We start from the raw sequence: 21,659 nt of genomic DNA on the forward strand, positions 1-21,659 counted from the left end.
CAGGTCTGCTGGTGCCCCTCACTCCTGACCCGCAGCCCCCTGGGTTCCCCCCAGCTATAGCGGTGCCCCTCACTCCTGACCCGCAGCCCCCTTGGCTCCCCACTTTGCTCCCCAGTCACTGCGTGGCTGGTGCCTCTCACTCCCAACCTGCAGCCCCCTGGGCTTCCCTCAGATCTACCGGTGCCCCTCACTCCCGACCCGCAGCCCCTGCTATCCCAATCCTGACCTCCAGACTCACAGCTCTGCTGGTGCCCCTCACTCCCGACTTGCAGCCCCCTGGGCTCCCGCTGAGCTCCCCAGTCACTGCACTGCTGGTGACCCTCACGCCCGACCCGCTACACCTGCTATCCCAGTCCTGACCTCCAGATTCACAGCTCTGCTGGTGCCCCTCACTCCCGACCTGCAGCCCCTGCTATCACAGTCCTGACCTCCAGACTCACAGCTCTGCTGGTGCCCCTCACTCCCGACCCGCAGCCCCTCGGCTTCCCCCAGCCCTACCGGTGCCCCTCACTCCCGACTCGCAGGCCCCTGGGCTCCCTCCAGCTCTGACGGTGCCCCTCACTCCTGACCCGCAGCCCCTGCTATCCCAGTCCTGACCTCCAGACTCACAGCTCATTGCTTTGAGAGACAGGTAGTGAGTTGGGTGTGGTGGCTAGAGAACAGACAAAGTGGTTACTGGTTTATGATTTTCTGTTTGCTCCTTTCGGGTAAGGGAAATAGGGAAAGAAAAATAAGCAAACTAATGAAGAGTGAAGAGCAGAAGAAGCTGGAACTGCACAGGTTGCAAGTTGCTGCCCAGACAGGCTGAACACTGGGCGCTGGGAAAGTCTCTGTTAACTAAGAAGCCCCCTGAGCTGAGTGCATCCCAGTTTCAGTGAACTGCAGAGGGGGTGTCTCAGCATAAGAAAGGAGGAAAATGACTACCAGAGAGGCAGCTACTTAACTAGAGCTGGCCAGACTGGAAGCAGAAGAGAAAGCAAAGGACCAGGAGTTTCAATTGAAGCTCAAAGACGCAGAGGCACCTGTGCACAGAAGGGCTATGGAAGCAGAGGCAGCCAGGGAGGGAGCTGCTCACACAAGAGCCCTGGAGTTAAGAGACAGAGAAATAGAGGCCCAAACTGAGGCCCAGAAACATGGACTGGCTGTTATGGAGTGGAAGAGACAAAACCTTCCAGCAGCTGGCTCCACTTCCCCAAAAATCCACAAATGGGAGTGACTATGTCCACAGTATGATGAATCCAGTGATATTGCTGAATATTTCATCACCTTTGAGAGACTCTGCACCTCTGTGAAATCCCTGGTGATCAAAAAATGGTCATATTGGTAGCCAAATTGACTGGAAGAGCTATGGACATATTGAATGAGATGCCTATTGATGATGCTACAAACTATGGTAAATGTAAGGAACTAGTTTTAAAACAGTTTCAGATTACACCTGAAACCTACAGGGTTAAATTCAGGAGTCTTAAGAGGGGATCTGGATTCAGTAATGTGGCTTATGTAAATGAAATGAGAGATTTGTTAGATACATGGGTGAGGGGAAAAGACATTACAAGCTTTGAAGGAATGTGTGATTTGGGCCAAGGGCAGGCATGGTTGCAGTGCACCCTTCCTTGCCAACACCTCAAACACATGCCTGAATTTAAAACCTTCTCCAAAGAGGCAGAACAATCTGCATCAGAGCACTTACGAGGGTACACAAAGGAATTGGGAAATGTAATAGACACTAAACAAGCTAAATTGTGTGAACAAAACCTGTCCGCCGTAGATTTGCTGTTAATCTGGGGGTCTTTTGCTACGTCATCAAGCCCAACGAGTTAATACTAGTGGTAAACGCTTTAAAGATGTGGGACATACCTGTTTTGTGGGGGAAAAAAAAACTTTTATACATGCTAGGGATGGTGACAAGACAGTCCCACAAGAATTGTTTCTTTTCATCTCATACCTGTAAACAGGCTGGAAGATTGGCACAGCAGCAAAAGCATAACAGGCCTACGCTGCTGTGTGGGAGGGGAAACTGAGGCACACTGCCTTATGCCATTGGTGGCTAAATGCCAAGACACCTACACGTTAACAGATATTGCTGTCTGCACTCTGTTAGCAATACCACACCCCAACATGTTTTCAGGCAGCCGGGGACCAGGAACCCTATACCTTGCTAGACCACCCATGTAGGACATCATACAGTTTAAAGGTACTGAAAGGGGGTTTGACCAGAGACAAGCAGGGATTTTAGGTGTCCCGCCTCCACCATGGACAGTGTCCAAGCCTCTGGCAGTAAGTTCAGGAGGAGGGTGTGACATTGCGCACACACCCCCACACAGGCCCGCCCTTCAGCATTCCTGAGGAAAGACCAACATGGCCAACATGACTTTGGGCCAGTAGGTCAACCAAGGGGGCTGTCTTCTGGGTTTACTCGGAGTTCTTCAGCTGGGCTGCAGCCAGGCACAGGAGGCCTCCCTCTTGGTTGACCTACTGGCCCAAAGTCACTTTGGCGGCGTTGGTCTTTCCCCAGGAATGCTGAGGCACAGGCCTGAGGGAGGGAGACTCAATCCTCCTCCCTCTTAGTCAGGGCGGAAGAGGCGGCTGTAAGAGTGGCCAGGTTCCTGAGCTGGGCCTGCCAGCGTTTGGGGAGGGTGGAGCTGACTGGGGCATGGTGCTGGCAAAATGCCTCAGGGCGCTGGCGGGAGGAGCAGGCCAGGGCTAGGGCTGGTAAGAGAGAGAGAGACCAGCAGGTTTCCTCTACTGTTTCCTGCGCCCTTTTTCTTCCGTAGTTTCTCCTCTGCATGAACTGACTTACTCTCTCTGTGAGCCTGGCTAGCTCAGTTGGCAGCACATCAGACTTTTAATCTGAGAGTCCAGGGTTCAAGTCCCTGGTCAGGCACTCAACTATTCCCCAAGGTCTTAAAAAGCTCTGTCTCTGGAGTCCTTCTTGATGTCACTTTTTCTCTTCAGGATTTCGCCTTTCCTCAGAAGGGGTTTTGTGTGTGGGATTGAAGGGGCAACTTCCTGACACCCCCTCTGTCCTCACAGGCTGGAGGAATAAAGGCCTCTGGGCAGGGGCAGCTCTAGACTAGCTGCCAGCACCTGGCGCCCTAGGCAAACCCTGCAATCGGTGCCCCCCACCCCCAAACCCCAAGGGCAGAGCTAGGCTGAGGTATTTTGGTAAACGGGGAAACATTTTGCCCCTTTTTTCCTTTTAATGTTTTTAAGCGTTTTTGTGGATTTTTTTAAACAGAGGCTTAATTATTCGGTTTGTCCATCCGTCCGTCTGTCCAACCAATGTTTCTTTCTCCATCCTTCTGGTTCTGGCTGCCCCTTACTACAGCCATAACTTTGGTCTTGAACTTTATAGAGTAGTGAGGTGCCTTAAGGGTTAAATGCTAAATCCCAAACCCAAACAACACTAGTTACCTGTGTCTGGCAAAAGGTGTCTGGCAGTTTTGCCACTTTGAATGATTCAAATGGATTTTCAGTGGCATTATAAAAAAAACCAACAAAGCGGAACCAAACCAATTCACCTTAAACCTTCAAAACAAGAGTTTTACAAACCACGAGTGTCAGTTTAGGTCCTTAAAACCTTCCATCATCACACATAAAGTTCTCTTTTGCCTAACATCCCTTGCACTGCGATTACTCTTTTTTACACAACTGAACCCCAATTACACGTCCATCTTGTACAACCAGAGCCAGCCAGGGGCAGGCAAGTTAAGTGCCAATAGAAACCCCGGACATTCCTTTAGTGATTTTGCTTACATTACCCAGGAGTCAAATCATTTTGATGAGATTATCTCTCCATCTGCTGCCTGCAGCCGACCCCTATAGACCATTTCTGTGGGCAAAGGGCCCATTTCCCCTCAGAATGGCTGTAAAAGCTTCTCGGGACAAAACATAGTGGTGGTAGTAGCCACTTTACCTGACTCTCTTGTATAATTTAATCACCAAACTTCTATCAAATGTGACTGCACAGAGCTGCACATACAGTTACATTCAGTGAAAGTGAACAACTGTCCCCAGAACTCACTGCCGGGAGCCTTAAAGTATCTGCCAGTGGCACAGGTACCTTTTAAGTACCGAGACGTGCAGTGGCACATCTTTCATGGGAACCGGCCGGCGTGTGCATGGCCGGCGTGTGCATGGGTTGCCCACGGGCGCTGTGTCAGGTTCTGGCACCGCGTGAGACAATGGACCACTTTCTGGTGGCTGTTTTTTTTCCCCCGACAGGTGTGGGGGCTTCTGGCTACATGATGGCAGCTGCCAGACTCGGTTGGACAGGATTCTTTTCAGCTCACCTGAGGCTTGTTCCTGGCCGAACGAGGGCAACCACAGGGCGCCAGCAGAACCAGCTGCAGCTGCAGCAAGGGCGCCCTCAGCAGGGGCCGCCGTATAGCGGGCGGGTGTCACGGGACACACTGCGCCTGCTCAATGTCAGAAAATCCCCTTCAGACTAAACCAGTTTGTTTCTTGAAATCAAAACAAGTAGGATGAAAGTTCTTTGCACAAATATTTTGTTGCAAAACAAAAGCATCTCCTGTTTGTTACAGTGTGTTAAATTGTCTCATCACACACAAAGAGGAGACACTTAGACCACAAACATTAGATAAGATGCTTCAGTCTGAGCTAAGTAGTTGCTGCTGTTAACAATTTCAAAATAAAAAAATACAAATCAAATAGACTATTTCAGCTATTCTATTATGTCATAATCTGATCGGAGTAAACGTGATAGGACACCTCATATTATTCACTACTCCTAGTGACACTCTCCAATGGATCCCCGTCCTCCACCCACTGTGAGGTAGGTAGGAGTGGATCATTATTATCCCTACTTGAAAGAGGGAGAAGCTAAGGCTGAGAAAGGAGAATTGACTTGTCTTAGGTCACACAGCCAGCCAGTGGCAGAGTTGGGAGTAGGACCCAAGAGCCCTGATTTTCAAACTAACCATCAGATCTTGAATTTCAAACATTGAATGACTTAAGTGTTCTCAAATGAGCTCCAGACCAACAAGAGTGCACAGTAATTATTCAGCAAGTATTTGAGGAGAACTGCAATGTTGGAGAGAATCATGAACTGTTCAGAGACCATTAATGCAGAGAAGCAGCAAAATTCATCAAACATAGAACTGGGTCTGACTTATTTACTTGGTCTTAAAAGAGAACAACAAGTACCTGAGTCTCCTCCCTGTCAATAACCCCCTGCTCAGCCAATCAGGGTAGAGACAGAGGATGGGAGGCTGAGGGTTCTCACCAGAAAGCCCAAAGGATGGCCCAGGTCACCGGTGGGAATCACTGCCCGAGCACTATTTCAGCCCCACATTTTTGGGTGGACCTCCCAGAGTGGGAGCTGCAGAGCACTCCCCCGCAACACACACACACACACACACACACCTCCTGGTGTTGGGAGGGGAACAGGTGAAAGGACAAAAGATGCAAGAGACAAAGAGAAAGGAGGGAGGGATGGATGGAGGAAAAGGTGAAACAAAAAGGACAAACCCTCATGTCCCCACTGATTCTATGGGACAAAATCCCAAGTGTGAAATAAAATTCTGCCTCCTTAAGCTTGTGTTTTCCATGCCTAGAATTCAACTATCACCTGATGGATCAGACCGAACAGGTTTCAAACCTTGAGGAGGCTCTTACCTTCTAAACAGGGACGGCTCTTTTCTAGTAAAATCACTAAAAGGGAAGGAAAAAACTCGAAAGAGGTTCCTCCTGGCGCTCACGTCCGTGAACCCGAATACTCTCTCAGTCCTCAAAGAGAGACCTGGAGAAGGAGACTTGCTGAAGCAAAGCCACAGGGGTCTCTGAGGTTTCCCTGGTCCCTCACCCCTGTCCTGCCTGGCTGATGTCAGCATCTGTCTGTGAGGTCACCACCTTCCCACCACCTTTGACCAATAGTCTGAGGTCCTGAAAAAAGCCTTTGTGATGTCACTGCCACACCCCTCCCTTGCTGTGCTAATGTCCTGCCCCTGGCCAGGCACTTTGGAGGTTTGAGCTACTCCCTGTGGATCACCCCACTCAAGAAGCGTTCGTTCTAGGCAGCAAGCCGGCTAGACAGGAAAACATCAGACGCTGCTCCCAATGTTACACTCAGTTTTTCAGAAATTAGTTGACTTTATGGCCAGAAGAGACCTTTAACATAAGCCATCCCCTCTCTGCACCCCACTCACAGCTGTTGTTCTTAGTCAGTGCAAGCCCAGACGTGCCTCTGTAGAGTTCACCTGCCATCCTGGGTGGAAAAGGGGGAAAATAAGAAGGCACTCTACTCACTATGTTGTCTAGGGACTCACTCATCCCTCCACAGCCACCCTGTCCTAACATTGGTCTAACACCTACATTTTAGTATTGGGACCCAGGCCCCAGCCCACTTGGCTTTGGAACCCCTGTCCCCTGCCTAGCAAGTGCTATTGAATTGAGGGTGAGTCCCTCAGTCGGGGTCTGCCAAGCACAGTTGTGCTGCCCTCGATTCACACATCAAGGATAACGACCCTTTGTTTCTCCTGCCCCAATAACAAGGAGACTGGGAATCCAGCACCAGCCACAAGTGATCATTTCGGCAAGCAACCTAACCTATTTCCAACATGCTGTAAAATTCACATGCAGACTCATACACGAAACCTTGCAAGAAAATCTTCCTGAGGGGGTCTGAAGCACCTGCTGCTGGAGGGAAGGAGGGAGCCATGGGTTGGGATTGAGGAGCAGCATGAGGAGGGGGGGCCTGTGGGTTGGGACTGAGGGGCACTGGGAATAGGAGGGACTGAAGGTTGGGATTGAGGGTCACTGGGAAAAGAGGGGACATGGGTTTAGGCTGAAGAGCATCTTCATTTGGGGATCCAGCAGGACAGGGGAAGGCAGCAGGTGATTCTAATTCCTTAGGGATATTCTGTGTCTTTGTCTGTGTGTGTGTGTGCAGGGAAGGAACATGCTCTATGCCCAGAGGCCTTTATTCCTCCAGGCCGCAAGGACAGAGGGGCTGTCAGGAAGTTGCCCCTTCAAACCCACACACAAAAAGGCCCTTCTGAGGAAAGGGCAAATCCTGAAGAGAAAAAGTAACATCAAAGAGAACATGAGAAAGACAGTTTAAGATCTTGGTGAGTAGTTTATTACCTGACCAGGAACTTAAACCCTGGACCCTCAAATTAAAAGGCTGATGCTTTGCCAACTGAGCTAGCCAAGCTCACAAAGCGAAAGAGCAAGTTGGTGCAGAGGAGAAACTAGTCAAGAAAACAAGAGCGGGAAACAATAGGGGAAACCTGCTGCTCTCTGGCCAACACTATGAGTTTATATCAAATTTAGCAGCATTAAATCGCATTAACCCTGCACCCGTCCACACAACAAAGCTCTTTATATCGATATAAAGGGCTCTTAATACCGGTATCTGTACTCCTCCCTGATGAGGGAAGTAGCGCTGAAATCAGTATTGCTATTTCGGATTAGAGTTAGTGTGGCCGCAATTCAACGGTATTGGCCTCCAGGCGCCATCCCACAGTGCACCATTGTGACCGCTCTGGACAGCAATCTGAACTTGGATGCACTGGCCAGGTTGACAGGAAAAGCCCCACGAACTTTTGAATTTCATTTCCTGTTTGCCCAGCGTGTGGAGCACTGATCAGCACAGGTGACCATGCAGTCCCAGAATCAAAAAAGAGCTCCAGCATGGACCGTATGGGAGATACTGAAGCTGATCTCTGTATGGGGAGATGAATCTGTTCTATCAGAACTCCGTTCCAAAAGACAAAATGCCAAAGCATTTGAAAAAATCTCCAAGGCCATGATAGAAAGAGGCCACAACAGGGACTCAACACAGTGCTGAAACTTAAGGAGCTGAGACAAGCGTACTAGAAAGCCAAAGAATGAAATGGATGCTCACGGAGGGAGGGGTGACTGACATCTGTAGCTATCCCACAGTTCCCGCACTCTCTGAAAACCATTTGAATTCTTGGCTGAGTTCCCAAAGCCTGAAGGGTCAAAAATATCGTCACAGGTGGTTCAGGGTATATGTCCCCCTCCCCCGAAAGCAAATGGAAAAAAATTGTTTCTCGCCTTTTTTCAATGTCACTGTATGTCTACTAGATGCTGCTGGCAGACGTGGTGCTGCTGCACTACAGAGCAGCATCCCCTTCCCTTCCGGATGGCAGATAGTACAGTAGGATTGGTATCTGTCATTGTCATCCCGTGAGTGCTCCTGGTTGGCCTTGGTGAGGTCGCCCGAGGGCTCCTGGGCAAAAATGGGAATGACTCCCAGGTCATTCTCTTCTTTAAGCTTTGTCTTCTGGAGATTCAGTCTTGCTTGGAATATCATAGTAGCTGGAGACTGCCCTCCCTTCCCCCATTTGACCTCTACTTGCAGAGGCAATAAAGTCTGTGTTGTTTCAAATTCATGCATTCTTTATTACTTCATCACACAAATGGGGGATAACGGTAGCCTGGGAGAGAAGGGAAGCAATGGGTGGGGTTGTTGCAGGGGCACCCCCTAGAATGGCATGCAGCTCATCATTTCTGCTGGATGTCTGGGGCTCTGACCAGGAGCTGCCAGTTGCCTCTCTGGGTCTTTAGTAGGCTTGCCTGATAGTCTAGACAGGACTGACACTCCATTAGACAAAACTTAAAGAAGGGAATGACCTGGACAGTCATGGGCATGAATAAGCGGGCTGGATAATGGGGATGAGACGACCCTCACATGGTGGAGTTCGGTTCGGTGGGTTTAGGGCTCAGGGAATAGAGTCCAGCAGGGGGGGTTTACACGTCTCCTCACCCCTGCGGGTGCACGAAGCCACGCCCGCTCACTCCTGGTATTGGCGGTGGCCGGTGATGTGCTCCGTGTAAATGTCTCTAGACCAGCGAATAGTGTCCGAGACCATTAGGCGTCTCATGAGCCACGCGTAGCGACCGCCCACCCCACAGGTCCAAAGCACACGTTCATTGCAAGGATCCCAGGCGCCCAGGGCCCCAACAATCAGGGCGTCGGTGCAGACCTCATAGCCGTTTGACCGCAGGGTGTCCGCCAAGGGGGTGCATTTTTCGAGCTTGTGGGCTCGGGCCTCGCGGAAGGCCGGGGTCCTGTTTTCAAATGGAATCGTCACGTCGACGAGGATGATCTTTTTCCGATCCTCGTCTGTGACGACGATGTCCGGGCGCAGCGGGCTGTCGGTGTTGGGGATGGTGCGGTTGATGGCGATTTCTCCCAGGTGCAGAGCGATGGCCTTTACTAGATGGTCCTGGACGGCGCTGTGGCCAGGGGCGGCTCTACAAATTTGGCCGCCCCAAGCAGTCATGCCCGGGAGGCGCCCCCGAGCCGCGGGAGCAGCGGACCTCCCGCGGGCATGACTGTGGAGGGTCCGCTGGTCGCGCGGCTCGGCTGGACCTCCCGCAGCTGCGGGCGGCTCGCTGGTTCGGCAGCTCCGCTTGAGCTGCCGCAGTCACGCCTGCGGGAGGTCCAGCCGAGAAGCGGGACCAGCGAACCGTCCGCAGTCACGCCTGTGGGAGGTCAACTGGAGCCGCCGGCCGAGCGTCCCCTCCGCAGTCACGCCTGCGGCAGGTCCGCTGCTCCTGGGGCTCCGGTGGACCTCCCGCAGGCATGACTGCCGCCCCCTGGGAAAGGGCTGCCCCAGGCGGGTGCTTACCCCGCTGGGCTCTGGAGCCGGCCCTGGTTGTGGCGCAGCTGCCAGGCTCTGGCGTGGGGCTTGCAGCTGCACAGGACGTGGGGCAGGGTCTCCAAGGCGTACCCGCACTTCCTGCAGTGCTTGTCTCGGTTCCCGTGGCGGATGGCTCCATTGAGCGGGACGCAGTTTAGTTGGGCGCGGTCGTCTGGAGGACAGTCTGGAGCAGGAAGTTGCAAGGTACGCCCCTCCAATGGCATGAAGCCCTTCTGGGCCGGGCTGATGGCTCCCCCGGTTGTTGCTGTTAAATCCTTGGGGCAGCCGGAGTAGGAAGCAATCACTTGAGGCCAGAGAGCAGGCAGCTAACCAAAACCTCCATTTTATTCACAGATATACAGAGAGCTCACTCAGCCGGTTGAAACCGGTTGAGCTAACCCATAATAATCTAACTCAGTTGCCATAGCAACAAAAGCCATGACAACCAAATACACAACATATTCCTCCCCCCCAATAAGAACATCCCCTAAATAAAACACACACTAGACTAGAGAAGGAGGGTAGACTGCCTCCATTCCCGGCTAAACCCTGGGGATTATTTTGCCCCATAACCGTGGGTTCGCCCTAGCTAAAGATCCAGCCGATGAGGAGGCCTTCTGTCTCTAGGTGGATTACGGCGAACTTCTGGTGTTATTGCACCCGAAAGCACTAGGGGCTCAGGATCCGCAGCACAAACAGGTGAGGAGGTGGTATCAGCTCGTGCTGGGCAAAGGGGTATCTCAGCCGCCGGCAGTAATGGAGGAGAACAGTCAGAAACAGGTGACTCGTGATTCGGTCCCTCACCAGAAGAGGTGAAGTCAGACCCCTCAACTGCAGATGGGTCCTGAGGACTGGCATGACCTGGCAACAGCTGATCTACATGTCGCCGCCACGTAAGATTCTCTGCAGTCTGGACTGTGTAGGAAACAGGTCCTGTTTGAGTGATGACTGTGGCCGGAACCCATTTAGCTCTGGAAGTATAATTCCGAGCCAAAACTGGCTGTCCCGGGCTAAAGGTTCGGTCTTTTGCTCTGGGTGCCCGTCTGATGACTTGATATTGCTGCTGATGTTGCACAATTTGTCGGGGTTCAGAAGGTTTCAGCAGATCAAAGCAAGTGCGCAGCTGTCGTCCCATCATTAGAAAGGCCGGAGATGCGTGGGTCGTAGCATGAGGTGTGTTTCTGTAGGAAAGTAAAAAGGTATCCAGACGCTTTTGAATGGAGTGTTGTCCCCTTGCTGATTTCAAAGCGTTTTTCATTGTCTGCACAAATCTTTCAGCTAATCCGTTGGTGGACGGATGATATGGTGCTGACGTGATGTGGTGTATCCCATTTGCCTTCATAAAATTTTGAAACTCCTGAGAAACGAACTGCGGTCCGTTGTCGCTCACAAGTTGTTCTGGCAGACCAAAACGACTAAAGAGTCCTCGTAGTTTTTGGATAGTACTCTCTGCCGAAGTGGACTGCATTATAGAGACTTCTGGCCATTTAGAATGGGCATCTATTGCTACCAAGAACATGCTTCCTTCAAGGGGGCCAGCAAAGTCAACGTGAATACGTTGCCACGGGTTTTCAGGCCAGTCCCATGGGTGTAGGGGTGCCCACTGGGGTGCATTCCTCACACCCTGATATGACATACAAGCTTTTGCCTTCTCTTCAATAGCGCTGTCCAGTCCAGGCCACCAAAAATAGCTTTGTGCAATTTCCTTCATGCGCACTATTCCACAGTGACCGGAATGTAACTGTTCTAACATCTGTGATCTCAGTGGTGGTGGAATAATGACACGTCTCCCCCACAACAAACAACCAGATTGGACCGATAACTCCGTCCGCTTGGACATGTAGGGAACAAGGTCGGATGAGACCGGAGAGGCTTGTCGAGATTTTCCATGCATCACCAGGTCCATAACGTGGGACAATACTGGGTCAACGCGAGTTGCCTTCTTTATCTGAGTAGCAGTGATGGGTGTATTCTCTACCTGTTCAAAGTAGAAGATTTCCTTTTGGGCACTATCTTGGTGTTTGACCGGCAAAGGCAACCTTGAGAGGCCATCTGCATTGCCGTGCAGAGTGGATTTCCGATATTTGATTTCATATGTGTGTGCTGAAAGTAACAATGCCCAACGTTGCATACGACTAGCAGCTAATGGGGGAATGCCTGTGTAGGGTCCAAAATTGATGTCAGAGGTCGATGGTCTGTGAGAAGAGTAAATTTTCGCCCAAACAGGTACTGATGAAACTTCCGAATTCCAAAACAATTCCTAATGCCTCACGTTCGATTTGGGCGTAGTTAGTTTCTGCTTTGCTTAGAGTGCGTGAAGCAAAAGCAATAGGTCTCTCTTCTCCTGAAGGCATAATATGTGACACGACTGCTCCCACTCCATAAGGGGAGGCAGCGCAGGCCAATTGCAGTGGTAAGGATGGATCAAAGTGCGTTAGAACTTCAGAATTTAGCAGTGCATCCTTAGCTTTGTTAAACGCAACATCACAGGCTTCAGTCCACTTCCAGGCCTTGTTCTGCCCAAGGAGCTCATGAAGTGGTTTTAGCAGTGTGGCTAACTGTGAGATGAACTTTCCATAATAGTTCAGGAGTCCTAGAAACGAGCGCAGCTGGCTTACATTTCGAGGTGGGGGAGCCTCCACAATAGCTTTAACTTTTGCAGGGGCCTTATGAAGACCTGCAGAATCAATGATGTGTCCCAAATATTCAACAGAGGGCTTGAAGAATTCACACTTGTCTTTGCGAACTCGTAGGCCATACTCTTCCAGTCTTTGTAGGGTAGCCTCTAAATTCTTTAAGTGATCCTCTTCATTTCTTCCAGTGACCAGGATATCATCCAGATAGCACTGAACTCCTGACAAGCCACACAAGATCTGGTCCATAGCTCTCTGGAACAGGGCGGGAGCCGATGTTATTCCGAAGGGTAGGCGACAGTATCGATAAAGCCCCTTATGAGTCACAATAGTCAACAGCTCTTGGGACTTTTCATCGACGTGCATCTGTAAATATGCTTGACTCAGATCAATCTTACTGAACTTTTGTCCCCCAGCCAGGCCTGCGAAGAGGTCATCGATGCGGGGAAGCGGGTATTGCTCTGCACACAACACTGGGTTGACAGTGACTTTAAAATCACCGCAAATCCGGAGAGAGCCATCTTTCTTCACGATTGGAACGATAGGAGTGGCCCATGAGCTATGGGTAACTGGTATTAGGACTCCATTGGTGACCAGGCGCTCCAAGTCTGCTTCAACTTTTGGCCTGATGGCATATGGCACAGTTCGGGCTTTCAGATATTTTGGTGGACTGTCAGGTTTAATGTTCAATGTCACAGTGATTCCCTTCATACTTCCCAAATCATCTCCAAAAACAGCAGCATGTTTCCTTAGAATAGGGTTAGACTGGTTTCTTCTTTAGTCATCCGGTGCACTTCTGCCCAGTTCAGTTGAATCTTCCCAAGCCAAGACCTACCCATTAAGGCTGGGTAGTCACCTCTCACCACAAACAGTGGCAATTTAGCTGCCTGTCCATTGAGCTCCACCTTAACATCAATAGTGCCCAACATGGGCACAGCTTCACCTGTATACGTCTTCAGAACAGTTTTTGTTGCCTTAAGCGGAAGATGCTGTAGCTTTTCCTTATACACAGTCTCAGGAACCAGCGAGACAGCTGCACCGGTGTCTAGTTCCATGCATATAGGTTTGCCCTCCAATAAAGGGGTTACCCAGTATTCATGTGAGCCCGCTGCCAAAGACAAAACATGCAGTGGCACTTCCTCTTGTGAGGAGGTGTCACCTTGATCATCCTGGGTCTGCTCTAGGGTATGCAAGGTTCCTCTTTTGTCGGCCAGACCACAGGCCTCTTTTTCTTTTGTTTACAGGCATACTCAATGTGTCCCTTTGCCACAGTGTCGACACACCAGGTCCTTACACCAGCATTCTGATGCCTGGTGACCCAGCTACCACAGCAGTAACATTCTTGACTCTGCACCGTTTTGTGGGTCAGTTCTTGTGACACTTTTGCACCCTAGGGGATGCACCGATGTATTGTGCCTCCCTTGTAGCCAGTTCCATGGAGACAGCAATATCAACAGCCTTCTGTAATGTAAGCTGAGCCTCTGTCAGTAGGCGCTTCCGTATAGCTTCACTGCAGAGGCCACACACTAACCTGTCACGCAGGGCATCATTTAACATCTCTTTAAATTCACAGTGTTCTGCTAGCTTTTTTAAAATGGCTCCAAATTGTACAACTGTTTCATCTTCCTTTTGGTCTCTTTTGTGGAACCTATATCTTTCAGCAATTACCAGTGGTTTTGGGGAGAAATGAGACCCCAGGATTTCCACAATCTCACTGTAAGATTTAGTCTCAGGCTTAACAGGGTGCAGTAAGCTGCGTAGCAGAGAGTAGGTTTTAGCACCTAAAACAGTTAAGAATAATGGCACCTTCTTCGCTTCTTTAATGTCATTTTCAATACCAAAAGCTCAAAACGCTCAGTATACACATGCCACTGCTCTGTATTCTCATCAAAAGGCTCCAGGGGCCTGGTCAGAGTAGCCATGATTTTTAGTTTCACTTTCACAGTCAGTGCAAACAAGCAGCTTTTTTTGTTTGTTTGTTCTTTACCTTGACTTCTACTTCCTTCTGTTACTGGAGCAGCACCAGGATCCCATCCTCGTCGCCAGTGTTAAATCCTTGGGGCAGCCGGCGTAGGAAGCAATCACTTGAAGCCAGAGAGCAGGCAGCTAACCAAAACCTCCATTTTATTTACAGACACAGAGAGCTCACTCAGCCGGTCGAAACCGGTTGAGCAAACCCATAATAATCTAACTCAGTTGCCATAGCAACAAAAAACATGACAACCAAATACACAACGCTAATGAGGAAAGGGGCACAGTGAGTGGCCCCAGCTCCCACAGACCAGCTATGGTCAGCGTACACCTACACCGGAGCATGGGCCCCAGCAGACAACAACACCCCTGGCCCTCTTCTGCTTCCCAAAGGCTTTGGCCGCAGCAACAGCCCTGGCCCTCCTCACCTGCCCTTGCCCAGCAGGACGCCTTTTCGGGCCTACACAGCTCCTCACACAACACCCGCCTGGGACCGTGCCCTCCCCTACCAGCTCAGCAGAACCTTTTTTCCTCTCAAAACCTCCTCTTGCCACCCTCCCCCTTCCACACTTCACACTCACCTCATCACAAACTCACCCACGGCCCCTTTGGCTTCTCAAGCACCTCTGGAGGGACGCAGCTTCCCTGGCACGCAGATCGTTCCCTTCAACGCGCACTGGACGGACATTCGAAACACAGCCCTTTCCAGGAGGGAATGCGCTGCTTTTGGACCCTGGCACCCAGCAAGAATTCCTGGTACTCTTTTTCTGACCGATGGACCCCAATGACTTGCCTTTACCAAGCAGAAACTGAGGACCGGCTGATGGCTCTCTTTGCAAACGGACGCCATCAGACTGAGCCACAAGGCGTGCTGCAGGATAGCCCCTCCCCACCAAAAAGCAATGCCGTGACCCGGATTCGAACCGAGGTTGCTGCGGCCACGGCGCAGAGTACTAACCACTATACGATCACGGCCAGGCGGTGGGGGCGCAGGCAGCAACCCAGCGGAAAATGCTCAGCTCTGCGCTCTCGGGGCAGCCACCTACCTCACCGGCGGCCACAGGTCTTTCTCAAGTCTCCCCATTACAGTCACAGGTCAAATGCTGAGCAAAGGCAAAAAGACAGGAAGCCAATCCCATGCCTGTCCCTTTTTCTGTCTTCCTCCACCCCTGGACCAAGTGCCTCCCCGTTTGTCTGGGCCATTGTCCTCATGGCCCTGGCCAACCTATTTCCCTTTGCCGCTCTGAAACGTGCCCCCACGTGCAGGCCCCGGGGGAGGCTTTGGCTAGGGCGAGCGTGTCCTTGCGAGGAAACTGTCTCTCTGGAGGTGAAAGTCATCAGTGCGGGGTGCGAAGGGAAGTGGCCGTCGAAGGAGAAGGCAAGGCATGTGGCGGGCAGGCCAGGGATTTCTTTGTCCCCCCTTCAAAAGGAGTCACCTTCCCCGTCGGGGAATCGAACCCCCATCTCCTGCGTGACAGGCAGGGATACTCACCACTATACTAACGAGGAAAGTGACATGGTGAGTGGCCCCAGCTCCCACAGACCAGCTATTGTCAGCGTACACCTACACCGGCGCATAGGCCCCAGCAGGCAACAACACCCCTGGCCCTCTTCTGCTTCCCAAAGGCTTTGGCCACAGCAAGAGCCCTGGCCCTCCTCACCTGCCCTTGCCCAGCAGGATGCCTTTTCGGGACTACACAGCTCCTCACACAACACCCGCCTGGGACCTTGCCCTCCCCTACCAGCTCAGCAGAACCTTTTTTCCTCTCAAAACCTCCTCTTGCCACCCTCCCCCTTCCACACTTCACACTCACCTCATCACAAACTCACCCACGGCCCCTTTGGCTTCTCAAGCGCCTCTGGAGGGACGCAGCTTCCTGGGCACGCAGATGTTCCCTTCAATGCGCACTGGAGGGACATTCGAAACACAGCCCTTTCCAGGAGGGAATGCGCTGCTTTTGGACCCTGGCGCCCAGCAAGAAGTCCTGGGACTCTTTTTCTGACCGATGGACCCCACTGACTTGCCTTTACCAAGCAGAAACTGAGGACCGGCTGATGGCTCTCTTTGCAAACGGACGCCATCAGACTGAGACACGAGGCGTGCTGCAGGATAGCCCCTCCCCACCAAAAAGCAATGCCGTGACCCGGATTCTAACTGAGGTTGCTGCGGCCACGGCGCAGAGTACTAACCACTATACGATCACGGCCAGGCGCTGGAGGTGCAGGCAAGCACCCCAGCGGAAAATGCTCAGCTCTGCGCTCTCGGGGCAGCCACCTACCTCGCCGGCGGCCACAGGTCTTTCTCAAGTCTCCCCATTACAGTCACAGGTCAAATGCTGAGCAAAGGAAAAAAGAGAGGAAGCCAATCCCATGCCTGTCCCTTTTTCTGTCTTCCTCCACCCCTGGACCAAGTGCCTCCCCGTTTGTCTGGGCCATTGTCCTCATGGCCCTGGCCAGCCTATTTCCCTTTGCCGCTCTGAAACGTGCCCCCACGTGCAGGCCCCGGGGGAGGCTTTGGCTAGGGCGAGCGTGTCCTTGCGAGGTAACTGTCTCTCTGGAGGTGAAAGTCATCAGTGCGGGGTGCGAAGGGAAGTGGCCGTCGAAGGAGAATGCAAGGCATGTGGTGGGCAGGCCAGGGATTTCTTTGTCCCCCCTTCAAAAGGGGTTACCCTCCCCGTCGGGGAATCGAACCCCAGTTTCCCGCGTGACAGGAAGGGATACTCACCACTATACTAATGAGGAAAGGGAAATGGTGAGTGGCCCCAGCTCCCACAGACCAGCTATTGTCAGCGTACACCTACACCGGCGCATAGGCCCCAGCAGGCAACACCACCCCTGGCCCTCTTCTGCTTCCCAAAGGCTTTGGCCGCAGCAAAAGCCCTGGGAAAAGCCCTGGCCCTCCTCACCTGCCCTTGCCCAGCAGGACGCCTTTTCGGGCCTACACAGCTCCTCACACAACACCCGCCTGGGACCTTGCCCTCCCCTACCAGCTCAGCAGCACCTTTTTTCCTCTCAAAACCTCCTCTTGCCACCCTCCCCCTTCCACACTTCACACTCACCTCATCACAAACTCACCCACGGCCCCTTTGGCTTCTCAAGCGCCTCTGAAGGGACGCAGCTTCCCAGGCACGCAGATCCTTCCCTTCAACGCGCACTGGACGGACATTCGAAACACAGCCCTTTCCAGGAGGGAATGCGCTGCTTTTGGACCCTGGCACCCAGCAAGAAGTCCTGGTACTCTTTTTCTGACCGATGGACCCCACTGACTTGCCTTTACCAAGCAGAAACTGAGGACCGGCTGATGGCTCTCTTTGCAAACGGACGCCATCAGACTGAGCCACGAGGCGTGCTGCAGGATAGCCCCTCCCCACCAAAAAGCAATGCCGTGACCCGGATTCTAACTGAGGTTGCTGCGGCCACGGCGCAGAGTACTAACCACTATACGATCACAGCCAGGCGCTGGAGGTGCAGGCAAGCACCCCAGCGGAAAATGCTCAGCTCTGCGCTCTCGGGGCAGCCACCTACCTCGCCGGCAGCCACAGGTCTTTCTCAAGTCTCCCCATTACAGTCACAGGTCAAATGCTGAGCAAAGGAAAAAAGAGAGGAAGCCAATCCCATGCCTGTCCCTTTTTCTGTCTTCCTCCACCCCTGGACCAAGTGCTTCACCCTTTGTCTGGGCCATTGTCCTCATGGCCCTGGCCAGCCTATTTCCCTTTGCCGCTCTGAAACGTGCCCCCACGTGCAGGCCCCGGGGGAGGCTTTGGCTAGGGTGAGCGTGTCCTTGCGAGGTAACTGTCTCTCTGGTGGTGAAAGTCATCAGTGCGGGGTGCGAAGGGAAGTGGCCGTCGAAGGAGAATGCAAGGCATGTGGCGGGCAGGCAAGGGATTTCTTTGCCCCCCTTCAAAAGGGGTCACCCTCCCCGTCGGGGAATCGAACCCCGGTCTCCCACGTGACAGGCGGGGATACTCACCACTATACTAACGAGGAAAGGGGCATGATGAGTGGCCCCAGCTCCCACAGACCAGCTATGGTCAGCGTACACCTACACCGTCGCATGGGCCCCAGCAGGCAACAACACCCCTGGCCCTCTTCTGCTTCCCAAAGGCTTTGGCCGCAGCAACAGCTCTGGCCCTCCTCACCTGCCCTTGCCCAGCAGGACGCCTTTTCGGGCCTACACAGCTCCTCACACAACACCCGCCTGGGACCTTGCCCTCCCCTACCAGCTCAGCAGAACCTTTTTTCCTCTCAAAACCTCCTCTTGCCACCCTCCCCCTTCCACACTTCACACTCACCTCATCACAAACTCACCCACGGCCCCTTTGGCTTCTCAAGCGCCTCTGGAGGGACGCAGCTTCCCTGGCACGCAGATCCTTCCCTTCAACGCGCACTGGAGGGACATTCGAAACACAGCCCTTTCCAGGAGGGAATGCGCTGCTTTTGGACCCTGGCGCCCAGCAAGAAGTCCTGGGACTCTTTTTCTGACCGATGGACCCCACTGACTTGCCTTTACCAAGCAGAAACTGAGGACCGGCTGATGGCTCTCTTTGCAAACGGACGCCATCAGACTGAGCCACGAGGCGTGCTGCAGGATAGCCCCTCCCCACCAAAAAGCATTGCCGTGACCCGGATTCGAACCGAGGTTGCTGCGGCCACGGCGCAGAGTACTAACCACTATACGATCACGTCCAGGTGCTGGGGCCGTAGGCAGCAACCCAGCGGAAAATGCTCAGCTCTGCGCTCTCGGGGCGGCCACCTACCTCGCCGGCGGCCACAGGTCTTTCTCAAGTCTCCCCATTACAGTCACAGGTCAAATGCTGAGCAAAGGAAAAAAGAGAGGAAGCCAATCCCATGCCTGTCCCTTTTTCTGTCTTCCTCCACCCCTGGACCAAGTGCCTCCCTGTTTGTCTGGGCCATTGTCCTCATGGCCCTGGCCAGCCTATTTCCCTTTGCCGCTCTGAAACGTGCCCCCATGTGCAGGCCCCGGGGGAGGCTTTGGCTAGGGGGAGCATGTCCTTGCGAGGCAACTGTCTCTCTGGAGGTGAAAGTCATCAGTGCGGGGTGCGAAGGGAAGTGGCCGTCGAAGGAGAAGGCAAGGCATGTGGTGGGCAGGCCAGGGATTTCTTTGTCCCCCCTTCAAAAGGGGTCACCCTCCCCGTCAGGGAATCGAACCCCGGTCTCCCATGTGACAGGCGGGGATACTCACCACTATACTAACAAGGAAAGTGACATGGTGAGTGGCCCCAGCTCCCACAGACCAGCTATTGTCAGCGTACACCTACACCGTCGCATGGGCCCCAGCAGGCAACAAAACCCCTGGCCCTCTTCTGCTTCCCAAAGGCTTTGGCCGCAGCAACAGCCCTGGCCCTCCTCACCTGCCCTTGCCCAGCAGGATGCCTTTTCGGGCCTACACAGCTCCTCACACAACACCCGCCTGGGACCTTGCCCTCCCCTACCAGTTCAGCAGCACCTTTTTTCCTCTCAAAACCTCCTCTTGCCACCCTCCCCCTTCCACACTTCACACTCACCTCATCACAAACTCACCCACGGCCCCTTTTTCTTCTCAAGTGCCTCTGGAGGGACGCAGCTTCCCTGGCACGCAGATTGTTCCCTTCAATGCGCACTGGAGGGACATTCGAAACACAGCCCTTTCCAGGAGGGAATGCGCTGCTTTTGGACCCTGGCGCCCAGCAAGAAGTCCTGGGACTCTTTTTCTGACCGATGGACCCCACTGACTTGCCTTTACCAAGCAGAAACTGAGGACCGGCTGATGGCTCTCTTTGCAAACGGACGCCATCAGACTGAGCCACGAGGCGTGCTGCAGGATAGCCCCTCCCCACCAAAAAGCATTGCCGTGACCCGGATTCGAACCGAGGTTGCTGCGGCCACGGCGCAGAGTACTAACCACTATACGATCACGTCCAGGTGCTGGGGCCGTAGGCAGCAACCCAGCGGAAAATGCTCAGCTCTGCGCTCTCGGGGCGGCCACCTACCTCGCCGGCGGCCACAGGTCTTTCTCAAGTCTCCCCATTACAGTCACAGGTCAAATGCTGAGCAAAGGAAAAAAGACACGAAGCCAATCCCATGCCTGTCCCTTTTTCTGTCTTCCTCCACCCCTGGACCAAGTGCCTCCCTGTTTGTCTGGGCCATTGTCCTCATGGCCCTGGCCAGCCTATTTCCCTTTGCCGCTCTGAAACGTGCCCCCATGTGCAGGCCCCGGGGGAGGCTTTGGCTAGGGGGAGCATGTCCTTGCGAGGCAACTGTCTCTCTGGAGGTGAAAGTCATCAGTGCGGGGTGCGAAGGGAAGTGGCCGTCGAAGGAGAAGGCAAGGCATGTGGTGGGCAGGCCAGGGATTTCTTTGTCCCCCCTTCAAAAGGGGTCACCCTCCCGTCAGGAATCAGAACCCGGTCTCCCATGTGACAGGCGGGGATACTCACCACTATACTAACAAGGAAAGTGACATGGTGAGTGGCCCCAGCTCCTGAGACCAGCTATTGTCAGCGTACACCTACACCATCGCATGGGCCCCAGCAGGCAACAAAACCCCTGGCCCTCTTCTGCTTCCCAAAGGCTTTGGCCGCAGCAACAGCCCTGGCCCTCCTCACCTGCCCTTGCCCAGCAGGATGCCTTTTCGGGCCTACACAGCTCCTCACACAACACCCGCCTGGGACCTTGCCCTCCCCTACCAGTTCAGCAGCACCTTTTTTCCTCTCAAAACCTCCTCTTGCCACCCTCCCCCTTCCACACTTCACACTCACCTCATCACAAACTCACCCACGGCCCCTTTTTCTTCTCAAGTGCCTCTGGAGGGACGCAGCTTCCCTGGCACGCAGATTGTTCCCTTCAATGCGCACTGGAGGGACATTCGAAACACAGCCCTTTCCAGGAGGGAATGCGCTGCTTTTGGACCCTGGCGCCCAGCAAGAAGTCCTGGGACTCTTTTTCTGACCGATGGACCCCACTGACTTGCCTTTACCAAGCAGAAACTGAGGACCGGCTGATGGCTCTCTTTGCAAACGGACGCCATCAGACTGAGCCACGAGGCGTGCTGCAGGATAGCCCTCCCCACCAAAAAGCAATGCCGTGACCCGGATTCTAACTGAGGTTGCTGCGGCCGCGGCGCAGAGTACTAACCACTATACGATCACGGCCAGGCGCTGGAGGTGCAGGCAAGCACCCCAGCGGAAAATGCTCAGCTCTGCGCTCTCGGGGCAGCCACCTACCTCGCCGGCGGCCACAGGTCTTTCTCAAGTCTCCCCATTACAGTCACAGGTCAAATGCTGAGCAAAGGAAAAAAGAGAGGAAGCCAATCCCATGCCTGTCCCTTTTTTCTGTCTTCCTCCACCCCTGGACCAAGTGCCTCCCCGTTTGTCTGGGCCATTGTCCTCATGGCCCTGGCCAGCCTATTTCCCTTTGCCGCTCTGAA

At 53.2% G+C, this 21,659-nt stretch overlaps 1 protein-coding gene and 2 non-coding genes across 3 annotated transcripts in view; 1 reads left to right on the forward strand and 2 right to left on the reverse strand.

The window, feature by feature from the left end:
* Positions 1 to 21,659, forward strand: part of LOC120375609 (zinc finger protein 850-like) — a gene marked incomplete at both ends in the record, with an annotated part of 390,939 nt that overhangs the window by 302,168 nt on the left and 67,112 nt on the right. The window lies entirely within an intron of this gene.
* TRNAD-GUC lies at positions 15,674 to 15,745 on the reverse strand. The gene has a single exon. It is a non-coding gene; the product is annotated as a tRNA-Asp (tRNA).
* TRNAD-GUC lies at positions 18,152 to 18,223 on the reverse strand. The gene has a single exon. It is a non-coding gene; the product is annotated as a tRNA-Asp (tRNA).

The sequence above is a fragment of the Mauremys reevesii genome, linkage group 12 (genome assembly GCF_016161935.1).
Source record: "Mauremys reevesii isolate NIE-2019 linkage group 12, ASM1616193v1, whole genome shotgun sequence".
Taxonomy (NCBI): Eukaryota; Metazoa; Chordata; order Testudines; family Geoemydidae; genus Mauremys; species Mauremys reevesii.